Source organism: Sciurus vulgaris (assembly GCF_902686455.1).
Source record: "Sciurus vulgaris genome assembly, chromosome: 2".
Taxonomy (NCBI): Eukaryota; Metazoa; Chordata; class Mammalia; order Rodentia; family Sciuridae; genus Sciurus; species Sciurus vulgaris.
This window is the reverse complement of record NC_136462.1, coordinates 71,526,400-71,546,188: the sequence shown is the minus strand read 5'-3', so window position 1 is coordinate 71,546,188 and position 19,789 is coordinate 71,526,400. Positions and strand designations below refer to the sequence as shown.

The 19,789-nt window shown below is 36.8% G+C and overlaps 1 pseudogene across 1 annotated transcript; it reads right to left on the bottom strand.

The window, feature by feature from the left end:
* Positions 1-8,040: 8,040 nt before the first annotated feature.
* LOC306654751 (cullin-4A-like) lies at positions 8,041-9,020 on the bottom strand (annotated as a pseudogene). The gene has a single exon. The product of its transcript is annotated as a cullin-4A-like (transcript).
* Between the last annotated feature and the right edge of the window lie 10,769 nt (positions 9,021-19,789).

Below are 19,789 nucleotides of genomic sequence, written 5' to 3'. Positions count from 1 at the left end.
TACACACACACACACACACACATACACACACACATAAAGGTACAAACACACACACACACACACACACATAAAGGTACAAATAACATCAGGAGGAAGACAGACTCATCTGCTCTTATGACTTCTAGTGCACATGACCCTGGAGATCCTAAATGGTGCAATGAGAGATTAAATCAGTAAATAATAAATGACTGCAGATTGGAAAATTATAAGTAAAATCATGTTTATGAAGATAGCATTATTGTCTACACAGAGAAATCCAAAAAATCTACAAAAGATATAGCAAATAAGCAAGTCTAGAAGGAGTTTAGGATGCAGGGTCCATAAACAAAAATTCATTGTATTTCTATATAACACTGAAAAACAATTGGACACTAAAATTAAATCAATCTAAAAACTCATAATGACACCAAAATGAGAAATTATGAAAGCTATTTGATTAAAGATGCACAAGATGCACACTGAAAGCAGAAATTAATGAAGACCTGAACACATTAAGAGAAATACTGTTTTAGACCCATAAGACTCAATATTCTTAAGATGTCAGTTCTTCCCAAATTGTCTAGAGATTTAATCTAATCTTAATAAAAACCCCTGTAGACCTTTGGGCAACACTTATCAAGCTGATTGTGAAATATACATAAAAATGATATTTTGATAAAGAAAATACAGTTGGAGAACTTACATAAAACCACAATAACAAACCATATACATAACTATTATAATAGTACTTAAAAAATGGTCATACTAAGTAATAGAACAAATATGGAGCAACATAAACTCATACATTGCTGAAAACTTTTACTTCTGAAATGTTTGGAAGTGTCTTAGAAAGTTAAACATATACCTACAATAAGACGTGTCCACACTGATGTTCACAGCAGCATTCCATAGCTCCCCTCAGACAAAACAAAACAAAACAAAACCTCTGAATGTCTATCACTGGGTGATAAACAAATTGTGGTATAGTCATACAATGGAATTTAAAAATAATGAACTATTAATACACTTAAACATGAATGGATCTTAAAATAATTACACTGAGTGACAGAAGAGAGACAATAAACAAGTACATACTCTGTGATTATATTTATATAAAATTACAGATATGTTATCTAATTTATAGAGACAGAAAGCAGATCACTAATTGCCTGGGGAAAGGGGAGAGGAGGCAAGATGGATCAATTACAAATAGGCACAAGGAAATTTAAGGGTGATGGATAAGTTCATTTTCTTGACACAGCAGTGGTTTCACAGGTATGACAGATATGTCAAAACTCATCAAGTTGTATACTTTAAATATGTGCATGTTATTTTACATCTATTACATCTTAATGAAGCTGCAAAATAGGTATAAAAGTGCCCATTTCTATACACTTATATCAGAACAGTTCACCTTCAGTTGTCAGTTTTATAAATACAAAATGGTATCTTTTTAGAAGAATTGCAGATAATTTTTAAATTTTACTGACATTATCTGCTTACTACTTCTTTCCTCTCACATAAATTAATTGATCTATGGTTACTGACAAGCATTTAGAAGCTACTTCCTTGAGATAATAAATATTCTAGCTATGTGAAGTTTCATTTTTTCATTTTTAATGAACTTGTCACATTCCCTTATCCTGAAAGTTCAGTTAATTTTTGCAGACCTTATAACTATGTTTACTGTGTTTCTTGTATGTGTGTGTATACCATTTCCTCAAGAGGCCATACTTAAGATGATTACACAGTGGCCTCACAGACTCTTAAAAGACCCATGTAGAGAAAAATAATTTTGTCTTACACAACAATCAAGAATGTCCAAGGGGATTTGGTAGAAGATGCTCACATATTAATTTTAATTTCAGTTAAGTAACTAACTGCCTTGAAGATTTGTAAACAAGATTGTTTGATAATTATCATGGACTGAAAGGGAAATTCTACTGTCAATTTTTTTGCCACACCTGTTAAATAATTGTTAATTGGAGCAACAGAATCTTGATACAGTGTTCTCCAGGTTATGGCAGAAACAATTAGAGAAATAGTTAGCAAATAAGTAGAGAAGCTTAAGGAGTCAAGCATATATAGATGATAGTTGAAACTTAGCTATTGCATACTTTCTTTAAAAAAGAATAGTGTTATATTTAACACTCACTTCTAAGTAAAATGTCAAAAAAGACTAATGAAAGTGAAGGAAAAAAGTGCTTAAAGGTAGTGTAGTAGAAAATTTGCTTAGACATTTTCACCATTATTGTTATGAGTTGTAGATAGTCGCTCAGGTATGAATCACATTTCTCCTTCCTTCGAGGCCACCAATTAATCTGTCTTTCTAATGGTGCACCCTGTGTCCACATACATCGTGTTAAAGAACCTATTTCAAAGAACATTTAATATCTCTTAAGGGAATATCACTGTCATAAAAGTATACTTGGACAACTTTTTGAGAGTGACTAGTTTTTCTAATAAGTTACATCCATAATAAAAATTATTATTGACAACAATAGCTACTTTTTTATGGAATAGCTACTAAATGTCAGGCACTAAGGTAGGTTTTCAACCTTCCCTAATTTCTCATAATAGCTAGCATCATCTATATTTCATAGGTAAGGAAAGTAAGGATTTCTCTGTTCACAGCATATCACTACCTTTGCTTAGAATTTAGAGTACTGTTTTCTGTGCCATGTTTCTGTTAAGAAGTTGGTCCAGAGCTCTCTTGAGCTACTTAATTTCAAAACATCATTCCTTTCTTTTTTTTTCTCTGAAAGGACATAAAGCGTTTACTTTGCTCAGTGAATTGCACTGGAGCATGGGAAGGTGGAGGCCAAAGGTTGCCTTTTTAAATAAGTAGATGCCATTAAGCTGTCAAAATAAACACATTTCTGTAAAATAAGGAATTGATAGTTTCTCATGAACCAAAAAAATTTAATGTCCTTTTGACTTTTTTCTTGTGGGGGGGTGAATACCAGGGATTGAACTCAGGGGCACTCAACCACTGAGCTGCATCCCCAGCCCCTTTTTGTATTATTTAGAGACAGGGTCTCACTGAGTTGCTTAGTGCCTGGCTGTTGCTGAGGTTGACTTTGAATTCAGGATCCTCCTGCCTCAGCCTCCTGAGCCACCCTTTTGACTTTTTGACTACACCCAAACCATTCTGACTTATAAAGCTTTGAAATCAACTTACAGTAAAATAGAGTTAATACTTATTAAAAGAGCCACAATCTTTTCTCTCTTGCAAAATATGTTGTGAGGATGGATTTTTTTCATTGTTGATTCACTACTAGAGATTAATACAAGTAACTAAGTAGGTAACAAAACTGTGTAAGGGTAAAACAATAAGAATGAAAGTGATTTTGTTCACTGATGTGTTCATAATAAAGTCTCATATACTCACATTGCAGAAGCCAAGGTACAGACTTTATCATTCTGAGTATCCTATGCCTAATTTTGCCCAATCTTGACAATAAACATTATCCTTTCCTTAGATACTTTCTGGGTCCAAAGTCTTTCTTTTAAATGGTAATTACCAATATCAAATAAGTTCAAAATTGCCCTGCTTACACACTTCTCACTTAAATACAAATCTGAGGACAAAATACATCAACTCTGTTTGCCACCAGGAAATGATGCAGGCCATCGCTTGTATAAAGCTGCTTTCAATTTATAAACAAGAGATACAAAACAACTTTTTGTACCTATATCCTTTAGCAAGAATTTCCTTTGAAGGAACTAGAAAATAATACCTTTTAAAAAATTCTTCAAAGATAGCCCAAGAGATTTTTATTCTGTCTACTTGCTTTTTATTTGTAGAATTCCCAACAGATTTCCAAAGAAAGCAATATTCTGCCTTCAGTAGAACTGCTCTGTAAGACTGTCAGCTCTGATGGCCATGATGATCAGAGCTCAGTTAGCAAGGAAGGTGGCAACATTTAAGTTTGATTGGAAACATTAATAAGCTATTTTTATCAGTATTAGAATAAAAAGAAATTAATTTTACAAGAAGAGAAATTAAGAAAAAATAAAAGGATTTTTCCTAGAAGTGCAGCACAGTCTTTCCTTGATACCATGTAGAATGATCATTTTGTAGAGATTAAAAGTCAAACCTGGGGCCTGGGGCTGAAGCTCAGTGGCAGAGTGCTTGCCTAGCACTTATGAGGCACTGGGTTCAATGCTTAGCACTACATAAAAAATAAACAAATAAAATAAAGGCATGTGTTCATCTACAAGTACAAAAAACATTCAGACCTGCAATATAATTTTAAAACAAGGGTAGCCTTAGACCATTTTTTTTTAAACAGTTTGTTTTCCAAATTGAGATCTCCTCTAATTCTCAATAACTGGTCCATTTTCAGTTTACTATGGTATGGTTTTCTGGCCTAAATCCTCTTCTGATATGGGGAATTGGTCTTTTAAAGATAGACCATTATATTCTGCAACTATTTGACACCATTTATTCCAGATGATTGGTTTTTGTTTTATTTTTAAATATTACCAAAATGAGAGCCATAAGAGCCCCAACAATCTCACTTTTGGGTACACAAAATTCGTGGAGATGCTTCATTGTTCCTACCACATTGCTAAAGAGACATGTGAAAGAAACTGGGAGAGAAAGAAGCGTAGGGTGAGAAGCGGGCAAAGAGAAAACCTGAAACCTCCTATCACTTGTGCCACTCTCCGCCAAAGCCGTGGGTGTTGATAACATTATTGTTTAATCTCTCCGAAGAATATGTGGGAGCAGAAAGCACAACATCCCCAAGTTGTTACTTTGTCACAACTTTACAGAATACATAAGCACTTCAGTAAATACACAGATTTTTTTGCAAACTGTAAATCATCTGTGAGCCACCACTGTTCGACTAATTACAGCAAGAAGCTGTGCTCATTAGCTGTTCTCATCTGGCTCACTGCACGACCTAAATAGTCCGTAAATGAGCCGGCAATTATTGCTGTATTACCACTACCAGCTCCGCTCACATCAAAATATCTCCACCAAATGTTACGCCTGTTGGTATTATCAGGTTAGAAATTTCATAAACATATTGAAGCAGTTAATTGGGAGATTATTAAAAAAAATGTGAAAATAGAATCATCAGTGAAGGAGTTTTCATCAAACCCCAGATAGGCGGCTCCACCTATAGACAAGAACCTCAGAATGCAAGTATCTGGAAGGATACCATGGCCTGCTACTAAACCACACTGGAAAACAAAGAAACCAAGGAGAATTGACCCAACTTAAAAAGCTGGAAAGCAACACATGCATATTCTTATATTACCTAAAAATGATCTCATGACATGGTCAAAATATAACCAAAGCATGTGCTAACAAGCCTAAGGCCTAAGGGAACTTTAGCCAAAGAGAAAAGCAAACTGCATTGTCATTAAAACGATATTATCTCCAGTTCCATCACATAGTGTATGTTGAAGAAGAATGAGAATTTTTTTGTTTGGTTGGTGAAATTTACTTTTTTTAAAAAAGATGTTTACATGCATGTTAGTGATGAAAAGATACAAAATAGTCTGACTTTGAAGTTTTCCAACACCTTCAAATATTTAAGAAGCTTCTATCAAATGAATAGCTAATTAGTTGTAGTCTTATGTATGCATTAAAATGTGCTCTTTGAGATTCATTTTAGTTAATACAGGTATTTAAAAGTAACATGTTTAAAATATTTTCCAACTTAACCCAACTTAATGAAATCCTATTGTTAACATTTGCATTATGAAAAAGGGGCCCTCAATACTGGGGCACCTTATTTTATCTTATTCTTGATCATGAGAATATCGGATTCATCATTGATTATAATCCTGAAAAATATAAAAAGATTATAGAGAAAATGCTGAAAGCTAGTGAATGTTCTGATTCTGTTGACTTCTACCTACCATCAAAGAGGAAATAAATACTTTAATAAATACATATTTTATTTAATTCTTGTAATAGTTTCATATATACAAAATGAAAAATCTCTGTATTGGGTTAAATATTGTTATTTACTTAGATATGACTGATATCATGATGTGGCCTATATGGTACAAACTATTTGACAGACTTTGGACAGGATGCAAAATAAAATCTATCACTAACGATGTGCTCTAAAAAGATGCTTTTCATAATGAAGACACTGATGATAATAATGACAATGATATGACAGACAACTCTTCCTATTTACCAACTAATTGACATCAATGGGCAAAGAATGTGCACCATATTTCTTTAACTCTTTCCAGCTGCTAAGGTTTACAAAGATTGTTCAAATTGGAACTGTGAACAACTGTTTTCCTGTGAATTTCATAAAGTTTTCTACATAGCCATAACATTCTTCAAGTCATAGGTGCTAGGCTGGAAAATGCAGCACTATCATTCCCTATTGGAAAGTTCATCCATTGCAGTGTATGTTTTAAGTGCAAGTGTACTTTTTCTCTTTTTCTTTCTCCTTAAAGATACTTCTTAGAAAGCCAGCTAACTTTCTTTCTTGCCTATCTACTCTGATGGTCTTGATCGCCACTCCAAATAAGATCTACAGACCAACAATTTCAGCATCACTGAAAGACTGCTAGAAATGCTGTATTTTTGCTCCAAGCCCTGACTCACTAATCAGAATCTGAATCTTAACTAACTGGAGGAACAGTGCTCTACAGAAAGGCCCACTGTGGGCCTTCAGGTGTCTTTTCCCTACATGAAAAGGAAGTAAAAGCAGACAGCATCCAGCCATGCAGAAGGAACAAAATAAACACATGGTCTTCACTGTTTTAACTCACTAACAACATTTTAAAAACTGGGTTGGATATGTATTTTAGAGTGCTTGCTTTGTTCCCAGTGCTGCATCTATACAATAGAAGACATAAAAAGCACACGCAGCAAAGACCTATTATCCATGGCCTTACTTTTCCATGGATGTGGTTATGCTGTAGTTCATATGCCAAATATTCCTAAAACCCTCCCAACTATTCAATCACTTTTACATCTATAATATTATTTTAGCATCACATATTTAAGTGTGCATATATATGTATATATACGTATATATATGTATATGCGTATATATACATATATATATAATTTTTAACATATTGGGAAACTGAAGTTCAGAAATGTTTAGTGACTGTCTAAAATTACCAGATGGCTAAAGGCCAAGTTGGCATAGGTGAGGCTGCCTTCTAAAACTGTGCTTTCTATAGTTATGATACTCATAGCATTTGCTCACTGAACTGGTAGGGAACATCTTAAAGCAAGGTTGGATTATACCTTGATGTCAGTCTACTAATGGGATGAATGCACTGAACACTTCTGTGCATGTCACACAGCAGTAGACATATATATATAAAGAAGAGCTTTTAGATTTTACTAGACAATATGGTATGATGAAATAAGCACTGGATAGTGAGCCAGAAAAACTTCTCTGAAATAATTCTATAGAGAGGTGTTTTTCTAATCCCCTAAGAAAGCAGAACAGTCCCCAGAGGGTACAGAACACAGCCAAAGCACTTCCTTCATCTTCTAAACAGTCGAATCTCTGCCATGGAGGACATAATTGGGTGTTTGTTCATTATCCTCAGGGTGTCCTCTGGCCTGGGTTTTTACTAAAATGGAAAAAGAGAGATGGGAAACTGAAGTAGCCTGCTGTTCCAGGACACACAGCTCAGAGGCTTGGCACCATGGAGACATGCACAGCCTGTTTATAAAGGGAGGGCATCTTTCTATGAAGAAAAACACTTTGGGGCAGATCACACCTGTAACTGACAGGTACTAGAAAATCATCCTCTGGGTAAAGTACCACACACAAGTCTCCATCCTGTATTTATAAACCTCACTTATACAAGACAGAAAAGCAAGTTTTATATGGATTTTAAATCTCATCAGCTCAAGAAATACTACAAATCTAAAGAACTGGAAATTTGAGTTGTCTTCTATAGAATCCATTTCCTTTTTTTTTTTTTTTTTTCTCTATGTAAATTTATGATTACACAAATGGTATGCCTTTACGCCATGCACAAACAGAGAAACAACATGTATCCCATTTGTTTACAATAAAAGAAAAAAAATAAATTAAAAAAAAAAAAAAAAAGAAAATATTTGAGGTTTGTAAACCATGCAGGCTTCATTGCAACTACTCAGTTTGGCCACTGTTGCCCAAAAGCAGTCACGGACAATACTTAAGTGAAAGTGTAGCTATGTTCCTATAAAATTTTATTTACCATAACACATGACTGGCCCATAGGCCATACATAGTTTGCTGACTCTGGTCTCACCTATTCTTGTATGTAAATTTCTAACTCAGCATCCTAAATGGCCAACATATTTCTATATTAGTTTCACTAATAGTCTGAAGTTGTTCTGTCTTTTTTTATTTTTATGGTACTGGGGGTTGCCTCACATAAGCTGGGTAGTTTTTATTACAAAATATTTCAAACAAGAGTGTTTTTGTGTGCATATATCTAGACATATATACATACTTACATATAAAAGATACGAAGTATAACAAATGAACAGCATGCTTCCCCACACCCTTGACTGGGCCTCTGAGGAAGATGCCTCAGTAGACACCACTGAGGTTCTGCCTCCCTGACCAGCTGATTCTTAAAGGCACTGCCTGCCCACCTGTTCAAACTTCTTACATACTTGGGCACCATCCTTCCATAATGTCCCTCGAAACCATCCATGGTTCTTTCCCTTGCTCCAACAGGGAAATCACATCAGGCTTGGGAGTAGAGAGTCCTCAGAACCTGAGTTGTGTTTCCCTGGATCCCTCTCTTGGAAAAGTACAGCATCCACAAAAAGCAACTGGTACAGCTCCTCCAGGTTGTACCTGATGGACGTGCTGCCCTGGATGGCCCTGACCGCCTCGTGCAGCTTCCGCCACGTGTCCTGGGTGTAGTTGTCCGGCAGCCGCGGCCTGTCTCGGAAGTTCTTGATGACCAGCATCCTGGAGTCGCCCGCGCCCCCCCGGCTTGGCGGGGCCGCTGGCCAGCGCCGCCGACTTGGTGAGGCCGTTGGTGCGGCTCACGAGCGCCGAGGCGCTGCCCTTCCGCGGGCCCTCGTCCGCCATGGCTGGGCCAGACGCCATTTCCTTTTAAGAAAAAGCATTAAGCAGTCAGGTGCAGTGGCACATGCCTGTAATTCCAAGAGCAATAGGATTGCAAGTTGGGGATCAGCCTAGGCAACTTAGCAAGACCTGTCTCAAAATAAAAAGGGATGGGATGCAGCTCTGTGTAGAGTATCCCTGGGTTCAAAGCCCCGTACCAGAGCAAAGTGAGAAAAAGGAATGTGTAGCAGTCAAATTAACATTTGCGTTAACATTCAGTTCATTTTTATCAGAATCAGAAATGTTTGAATCCAAATCCATATGTCTTTGACGCCCCCCCCCCCCCCTTAGTAAAAAGGGATTTGAGAAAAAAGGGCTAACCTCTCCTCTACTGAACGTCGTCCTGGGACACTTTCCACCTACCTGCAGAGCAAATACCAGCCTCTAAAATGAGCTTCCCCGGGGTAGCTTGCTCAGAAGAGGGCGAGAGGAAGGGGTGGAGCTGAGACTACTCATTTCTCTGTCAAATCACCAATCAGAATTCAGCCCACCACTGGGAAAAAGTGCCTGCACTGAAAGAAGCCAAGAGTGTTGCACTAATCCATGTCCCTCCGCATTCAAGGAAATACAAAGAAAAGAGAACAAGCGTTCCCCCATACAACTTTGCTTTGCTTCTCATTTTGTAAATCCATGAAGATAACAGTCAGGCTGAAAATGGAGCTGTCCTTCAAGGAAGGAGGTCCACAGCATACTGTCAGTATAGACAAGAGACCAGTCTCCAACAGCAAATATTGAACCATTTTGAACTTCCTTAGTTCAGCTAAGGATAAATTTTGCTTCCAGAATGCCATGAAATAGGTCAGAACCAGGCAGTTGCTTAAAACCTCTAAGGCTACTCCATTATCCAAACGTTAACACACTATTCTATTTCCAATTCCAAACTATTTCCAGCCACATTAACTAAGTTACCAGAGGTTCTACAATGAGATCAAAGGTGCTCCAATAATAACAGCAGTTAAATGTCCTCAATTTTTAATGTATACTTTCTCCCATTATTAATTTCCCAGAATATTAAGAAATTGAAATTTTTTATGTGTTCTACTTTGAAAGTATCACAAATTAAGTCCTATAAAATTGAAGCCAAATGAAAATTATCTTGAAAGTTGGGCTACAAATATTTCAAGTTAAATTAAGGTTAGTATCTTTATCCTGTTCAGTCTAGGCTATAACTTCTCTATTAAAAGACTTGATGGATTTGAGGTTCTTTTAAGAGGCACAGTAGTTTCTGTCTTCTAATAGATGGGGTATAGGTTCCCTTAGAGCCTGTGGTTCTGAATTAATCTATTTCAAAATCTCCAATGACCTTCACTTTTCAAGATTCCAAAGGCTTACTAAGACATACAAGACTGTTATTTGAGCACTGGGCCAATCTTTAATAACATTTTCAATATAAAATAATCCTCAACCCCTAAACAGTTATTCCAGGCCAAATTATATTCTTAGACAAAGGACTTCAGTATTTCCAAAGACCATAGGAGAGACTCAGCAGTACCAAGAAATGCCATTTAGATAGAGAAAGTCTTGGTTTCCATTTAGCTAGGCAATCAGTCATCTATGATGGATTTTATAGTCTACAAATTTTAAAAAATTCAACAAAATATGAGAACTCTCCCACAAAGAAATTATTTTTGTCATTATGTATTTTCCATATCTGAGATGGGGGGGGGTTGGGGGAATGACATCTATCAATGTTTTACCTCTAATAGAAAGATGGATAAGATAATCTTACCTTCTTGTAAAGTTTAGTATTTTCAATAGTGGTAACCTTAGACCTCAAGTCTAATCTGAGATCCTTTCTAAATCAACATATTGAGTTTCTTAATTTCATTTTCTCCTTTGGACTCTTGTGGTGGGCAGAACTTGGGGCCCAGGGTTACGCCACGTGTATCCAAAGATGGCAACTGGCAGAGAGCAAACGGCATTCTGATTATGCATGGAGAAAGGCAGAACGCGTTTACAATTGGCTGTATTATAATCAGTTCAGCTGCCTAGCGCGTGGACAGATATACTTTACATGTATGCTCGAGCGAGTGATTATTTGACCTTTAACAGGATTGGATGGACATATCTGGTTACAATTGCTTATGCACGAGACTGCTTATATATTGAGGGTGTTATTTGAATAAAGGGGAAGCTGCTTGATGAACCTTTGAAGTGTACATGTCTTTTTCCTGCTGGTCGGGCCATAAGCGTGAGAAGCGGCGGGTTTAGGTAAGCGAAAAGAGCATGAAGCTGCACCAAACCGCTTGGAGCAAGCCAGGCAAAGAAGCCATGGTTTTCCTCCATAACTGGAGCTGCTTGAAGCAGCCCTGGGGCAAGCAGCGGTTCTCGGTAACTCTAAGTTTCTAGTGCACCAATGATTAACTGAAGACACACTCCACCTTATAATACCCACAATGTTTTTAATGTTTTTGGTGCAGACATTTTCATTCCATGTCATGGTGACTTCTTTGACTTCCTCATTTTATTGAATTGCTCTTGACAGTGGTTCTTAGATAGGAATGATTTTACCCCTAGGGGATATTTAACAATATCTGGAGACATTTTATTTCCACAACTTGAGTGCGGGTTGCTGATGGCATCTAGGATGTAGAAGCCAGGATGCTATTAAATTGCTTATAGTGCATAGGACATATACTGCAAAAAATTATTCATTCCAAAATGTCAATAGTGCCAAACTGAGAAAATTGGATTAGATAATTCAATTGATTTTCCAAGAAGTTCTTCTTCCCATTTCCACACTAGTTTCAGCTGGAGAAACATCACAGGTATTTCTTGAACTGTAGCTGCTACTGAGATTCCAAAACTTGGACACCTATGATTCTAGGGCAGACTAGTGACCATGCAATAGGTTTCTGTGGCTCCCTGTGTTGCTATCTTTCCTTGGCTTTTGGATGGTCCCAGTTTTGAATAGCTTCTCTTTCTTTCTTCTTCATTTGCAGTGGTCTCTTATGTCTCTTGTGTCTGGTCTTATAATTCCCTTCAGGAAACTCAGTTGAGTTTTCAATAGTTTAAAATACTTACTTTGTTCTTTTTCTACTTGAATGAACACAGACTAGAATTATTTGCTGGAATTGAAAGCCAAGTTTCCTTCCTTTTGTTTTTTCTTTACTTTGTGGCCTAGACATATTTCTATCCTAACATATTCCTTGAAAGTTTGTATTAAGCATTATTCCATAATGAGAAACATAAAACCAGTAACTTCTGAGTTTGAAAAAATTATCCAAGAATCAAGCCATTCACCCTTATTCTGTATATCCAACAACAGCATGTATTTTTCTGGTTTACTCCTCTCAGTTAGGTTGAGATTTTTGTAGCATTCAATATAGCTGGCCTATTCTTCCATTCTTTTCACAAGTGGCAACCCAGTTGCTTTCACTACAGATACTCCACCAGTGGTATTGAATGAATTTCTTATAGTTTCCTGGAGTTTGGGTCCCTTTCATAGTTTATTTCAGTCTTCCCCCTGAAATCATGCCTGCCTTCTATTGGAAATCTCTAGAACCTATCAACTTATCACAATTTCTTATGCAGTAATGGCTAATAACTACTAAAATGTATCCCCTTTTGATAATGCTCTCCATATAGAAAACCAAACATAGTTGTCACTGCTGTCAATACTGACTGATATTTAGTATTTCAATTTTTTATTCATCTCTGTCCTGCATATATATAAATCTTTCTATTACAGAAATGCCTCTCTTTCTTTCTTAGTGTACTTCTGTTCTTCTTATTCTTACAGTAAGGCTGAAACACACTCTGGACATCACTACAGTTTTCCTTTATAATCCCCAGAGACAGTGCTTCATATAAAAGTTTTTAAATTGCCTTTATATTTACAATAATTTCAACAACTTGTTTCCATGCTTTATCCCTAAAGATGACTTTTTATTTTTTCTAAAAAGACCTAATTTCTTCTTGCAGGTTTTTGTTTTTTAATTGTACCAAAGTTCTATAAACCTGTCTACAAGTTTGGTCTCTGAATTCTGGTACCATGGTTAGCTTTATATCTCTAACAATAACAAAGCTAACTTGAGAACTTCTGGTGAGATGCAGGACCTGAAACTATGGGAAAGCCACATGAATTCAAAGTAATTAATTTGTTTCAAATGCATCATTAAAAAGAAAAAGATTCTGGACAGCCTCCCTCTGTTACCTATAAGGCCTGAAACAAAGAAGTCAAAGCTAGCTCTTCCTACACTAGTACGTACACAAGGAATGTAGCTTAAAGTCTAGTCCCCAGATTTTACAGAAAAAAAATGAAGTGAAATAGCTAAAGATTATTCTCCTCTGAATGTCTAAATGCATGGTTACAAATTCCCTTTTTCCTCTACTCACATTTTTGCATCAGTTTGTACTTGTTTACCAGGACTTCCATAGCCTGTCAGCCAAATGTAAAACTGCCTCATTAACCAGGTATGGTGGTACACCACTGTCATCTCAGTTACTCAAGAGGCTAAGGCAGGAGAATCAGAAGCTCAAAGCCAACCTGGGCAACTTAGCAAGAACATATCTCAAAATTTTAATACTAAATTAAAATAGTTGGGGACGTAACTCACTGATAGAATACCCCTGGGTTCAATTCCCAGTACAAAAAACAAAAATAAAACAATAAAAACAAAGTCACCTTGTTAAAGTATCACAAAACCTCAAAGTTTCTCAATCAAAGCCCTGCCAGAAGCTTAAATCATAGATCCCATTTGTGGTAACATACAAAATGAGAAAAGAAAAAAAAAAATGGAGGTCCTAAGAGAAAGGCAGAAAGAAGGAACTGAGCCAGCATAGCTACATCTGCTACTAGATACATGGGTTAGAATTCACTCTTTTCTCACTGGTAAGGGATGAGCCAAGAGACAGAAGGACACTAGTGTTGTTACACAAGTCTCTACAGGTGAAGGAAGCATCTGGAAGGAGAGTAAGGTTTCCCTAAAACAGAAAAATAACAAGATGAGTGTTTGTCTTGAAACTTCTCTACCATTAAGAATCTTCAAGTTTCAGGGAGGTTTCAAGATGGCGGACTAGAGGGTGACTACATTTCATGTCGCTCCAGGACTCAGGATTCAAGAAGAGGAGGTATTGAGAGACTCAGGACCAACTCAGAGCTGCCAGGTGAGTTTCTCCCGCTAGGCGAGGGTCCCCGGCCAGAGTGGTGGTCTCCAGAACATCGTGGAGAAGAGTTGCCCAGCGAGACTCCCCAGATGGAGGGATATCAATAGGGAAAGAAGAACTCAAACTATGCCTATTTGCTGATGACATGATTCTATGTTTAAAGGAACTGAGAAATTCCACCAGAAAACTTATAGAACTCATAAATGAATTCAGTAAACTAGCAGGATAGAAGATCAATGCTCATAAATCTAATGCATTTTTATTCATAAGTAATGAATCCTCAGAAAGAGAATTTAGGAAAACTACCCCATTCACAATAACCTCTAAAAAATTAAAATACTTGGGAATCAATCTAACAAAAGAGGTGAAAGACCTCTACAATGAGAACTACAGAACACTAAAGAAAGAAATTAAAGAAACTTAATTAACTCTAAGAAAACCTTAGAAGATGGAAAGATCTCCTATATTCTTGGATAGGCAAAATTAATATTGTCAAAATGGCTATACTACCAAAAGTGCTATACAGATTTAAAGCAATTCCAGTTAAAATCCCAATGATGTATCTTACAGAAATAGAGCAAGCAATCATGAAATTCATCTGGAAGAATAAGAAACCCAGAATAGCTAAACAATCAATAGGAGGAAGAGTGAAGCAGGGGGTATCGCAATACCAGAACTTCAACTATACTACAAAGCAACAGTAACAAAAATGGCATGGTATTGGTACCAAAATAGAAAGGTAGATCAATGGTACAGAATAGAGGACACGGACACAAACCCAAATAAATACAATTTTCTCATACTAGACAAAGGTGCCAAAAACATGCAATGGAGAAGACAGCCTCTTCAACAAATGGTGCTGGGAAAACTGGAAATCCATATGCAGCAGAATGAAACTAAACCCCTATCTCTCACCCTGCACAAAACTCAACTCAAAATGGATCAAGGACCTCAGAATCAGACCAGAGACCCTGCATCTTATAGAAGAAAAAGTAGGCCCAATCTTCAACATGTCAGCTTAGGATCAGACTTCCTTAACAGGACTCCCATAGCACAAGAAATAAAAACAAGAATCAATAACTGGGATAGATTCAAACTAAAAAGCTTTCTCTCAGCAAAGGAAACTATCAGTAATGTGAAGAGAGAGCCTACAGAGTGGGAGAAAATCTTTGCCACTCATACTTCAGATAGAGCACTAATTTCCAGAATCTATAAAGAACTCAAAAAACTTTACACCAAGAATACAAATAACCCAATTAACAAATGGGCTAAGGAAATGAACAGACACTTCACAGAAGATATACAGGCAATCAACAGATATATGAAAAAATGTTCAACATCTCTAGTAATAAGAGAAATGCAAATCAAAACTACACTAAGATCCCATGTCATTCCAATTAGAATGGTGATTATCAAGAATACAAGCAACAGTAGGTGTTGGCGAGGATGTGGGGAAAAAGGTACACTCATACATTGCTGACAGGGTTGCAAATTAGTGCAGCCACCCTGGAAAACAGTGTGGAGATTCCTTAGAAAACTTGGAATGGAACCACCATTCAACCCAGCTATCCCACTCCTTGGCCTATACCCAAAGGTCTTAAGATCAGCATACTACAGTGATGCAGGCCCATCAATGTTCATAGGTGTTCAATTCACAATAATCAGATGTGGAACCAACCTAGATGCCCTTCAATTGATGAAAAGATAAAGAAACTGTGACATCATTCCACATTTCTCATGGTGTGAACGCCTTCTATAAGATGAACTGTGTGTATATATATACACATACAGTGGAATATTACTCAGCCATAAAGAATAATAAATTACAGCATTTGCAGGCAAATGGATGAAATTGGAGAATATCATGCTAAGTGAGATAAGCCAATCTCAAAAAACCAAAGGACGAATGATTTTGCTGATAAGTACATGATGATATATAATGGGAAGTGGGAGGGAGCCAAGAATGGAGGAAGGAGGGACTGTATAGAGGGAAAAGAGAGGTGGGGGAAAGGGAAAAAATAGCAGAATGAATAAAAAACCATTACCTTAGGTAACTGTATGATTACTCAAATGGTATGCCTCTACTTCATGTATAACCAGAGAAACAAGTTGTACCCCATTTGTTTACAATAAAAAAAAGAATCTTCAAAAGTAAGAATCTTCAAAAGTAAGCCTATTTCCCTGAAGATGTATTTGTAAGATCTATAACCGTGCTTCCTGAATGACCAAGAACCCTCTCAGGATGGTGCTAAGAAACTGAGAAGGAGGTTAGAGGAATATTAAAAAAAAAAAAAAAAAAAAAAAACAAGGAAAATATGGGAAGAGAAAGGAACTTGAAAGTCCACAAAGAAGAAGGACTCCTGAAATCCTAAAAGTGAGTCTGCCTGGCCTCACCAAAGGACACCAAAGATAACAACACCAATTTTAGGAACCTGGGTACTACCCTTGTAACTTCTGCCTCCTCCCACTGCTGATCATGCCTAAGTCTTTGCATTCAACTCTATCTTTACTCTGGGTTCCAGGGTCACACTCACAAGTGTCAATAGCAGTACCTGGGGCTTGACAACCACTCAGGAGATCACAACCAGAGCACTCAGAGAAGGACAGAGTGGAAAAGTAAAATGATATGGTGAGCTGCACATAATAAGGATAGGGACTATTTCATGAACTTCCTTTTGATATTGGTGTCTGAATGTGCTGCATCAGAAGACAGAATATATTTTCCTCTTGGCAGCCTGTGGTCAAAAATATCTGGAAAACACCAGTTTACAGGCCATCTTCCTCTGAATGTTTCTCTGCCTTATCAAAGGGAAAAAAGTATTTTCTTACTCCACAAACATCTTCTCCTAGTCCTATTAAATGACTAAATGACCACTCATCCATTTCTGAGCAGCAATGACATCATTCCATTTTCTCATGGTCTGGACGCCTCCTCCCTATAGTTTCTGTGACTACTAGATGTTCCTTTCTAAAGGAACAGTGAAGAATTTTTCACTCTTATATGCTTTTCCCTTGCTTAGCAGATATTAAATTCTAAATAAATATATATTTACTGAATATATGAATGAATGCTTGAAAGACAGTAAACAAATTCATAGTTGACCCTTACATAAAATGAACCCAGAAAAATAAAGGGTTTTATTCCTCAATAAATCCCCATTTAGTAAAAACAATTGAAAATCAGAGTACTGAGATAAATTTTTATCCAAATTTAATATTATTATTTATGCTCCCAGCATTTACCAATTCTCAATTTTCATACTTGACTTTATAATTATATTAAAGGCAAGTTCTTCTTTTCCTGATGGTCAACTAAGTAATTCGATTATCTTGCACTGGCATTGTTGATCACCCGATCAATAAATAATGCAACAATCAATAGTACATGGCACTATGCTCTGCATTATGGGACAAAAAGAACTAAACAACATTTTCCTCTGAAGGTATTCATGTTCTATCAGCTTACTGAAATGGCTCTTAGCTTATTTTTTAACCAAGTTTCCAGTTGAAAGATTTTTTCAGTTGTGTAGATACTAGATGATGGATGTTTAGTGCACATTTTTGCTTCAAAGAGTAAATGGAATCAGTTGAAAATTCTAATATCCTCATATAATGAATTCTTTATCCATGTCCTTTTAATTCTGAACTTCTATTCCAGTAACCAGATTCTTGACGTAGTAAAGCTTAGAAGTTGAATAACCAGATTCATTGTACTTGTTTAGATATCAGAATAATCAGTTTTCTTATTTTCACATACTATATCCCCACAACTTCCAGTCACCTTCTTAATTTCACAATTTACAAAACTTAAGATATGATGAGTGCTGCCAGGTTCATTGTGTAGGAAACCTACATATCCTGATTCTTTCTTTTCTCTATCCCATTTGATGTTAACATCTATTAATTGCTTTGCTCATTTCATTTTTGCTTCAAAGAAAAAAACACCTGAAAGAGTTTGAATGGTATAGAAGAAGTGATGAAACTCAGAAATAATCAGTCATCAAAGAAGTAGGGGGTAGGGAATCTTTGCTGTGTATCTCAGAATGTTTGGGTAAATGAAGGTCTTAGTTGCCTGGTATAGTGCTTTATTGAATGTTCTAAGAAGGATTTAATAGATAGGACGCACACCTCCAGAAACTGTTAATAAACTTTTGGGGACCTTTAGGGTATCGGCCAGTAAGACAACATGGTTGTCTACATGGCTTTTACACTGTATAACACTCCTGAGAAATAGGAAGGATAAAGAAGCTTCCAACAGTGATTAACAAATTTAGAGTTATTGGGAATACAAACAAGTAAACTAAAACATCACCCTACAATATTGTAGTAATTTGTCTTTACTTTTGTATTCAAATGGTTTAAATCTGACTGACCCACAGCATTCATACTTAGGGAAAATATTTTACCCATAGCTCCAGAGTAGAAGGGATAGGATAGCATCTGTCAGCATTTCTGTAGAGGAGGCCTGTTCATGTCCAGGCAGCCAGGAAGCAAAGAGAAAGGGGAGGAGTCCTGGATCCCAATATCTTCTTTGAAGACATGCCCCCAATGACCTAACTTCCTCCAGCTAGGCCCCACCTACTGGATGCTCCACTATATCCCAACAGTGCCATGGGCTGAGGACCAAGTCTTCATCACACAGGCCTTTAGGGGACATTATAGATCCAAACTATGGCATTGACCAAAGAACCATTTTCAGCTCAATCTTAGAGAAAGCTATCAGCTGAGAGATGGTTATCAGCTTTGCATAAGAACCCATTTTTCAACTAACATGACAATATGTCAAATGTGCTCCCCTACGTGCTCACGCATTGGTGAAAGTCTATAACCCAGGGATTTCCTTTTCTCTAGTGATGGAGAAAAAAGTAAATTTGTTTAAACAAGTGTAATTCTTCAGAGACTTGTAACACAGTGGTTACATGGTGACTTCGAAGTCATCATGTCAGAATTCAAATTCCAGCTCTGCAGCATGATAATGTGGTAGGATATGTCCTGTAGATACCATCACTCTACCAACTTCTTCTCACTCAGCCTACTAAGTCAGAGACTTCCATTGTCTATTTAGGATGGAACAAAAAGTAAAAGCTCAGATTTTGAGCTTTTATTTTTTATAAAGTTGATAAGCAGAGACAATCCATTATATTCTCAATGATCAGAATTTTTGAAGAATTGTAAGAGGTATTTTTTTTAAATTTGTTCTAATTAGTTATACACAGCAGTAGAAAATGCATTTTGACACATTGTACACAAATAGAGCATAACTTCTCATTCTTCTGGCTGTACACTGGGCTGAGTCACACCAGTAGTGTATAAAGGGTAATAAAGTCTGTTTCATTCTACCGTCCTTCCCATCCCCACTGCCCCACTCCTCCCCTCACTCTCCTTTGCACAATCCAAAGTTCCTTCATTCTTCCCTACCATCCTTCCCCACCTCGCCCACAATGGATCAGAATCCACTTACCAGAGAAAATGTTCCGACCTTTGGTTTTTTGGGATTGACTTATTTCACTTAGCATGCTATTCTCTACTTCCATCCATTTGCCTGCAAATGCCATAATTTGAGAGTTTGGTTTTTATAAACATTTTTTACTGGTGCATTGTAGTTGTACATAATGGTGGGATTT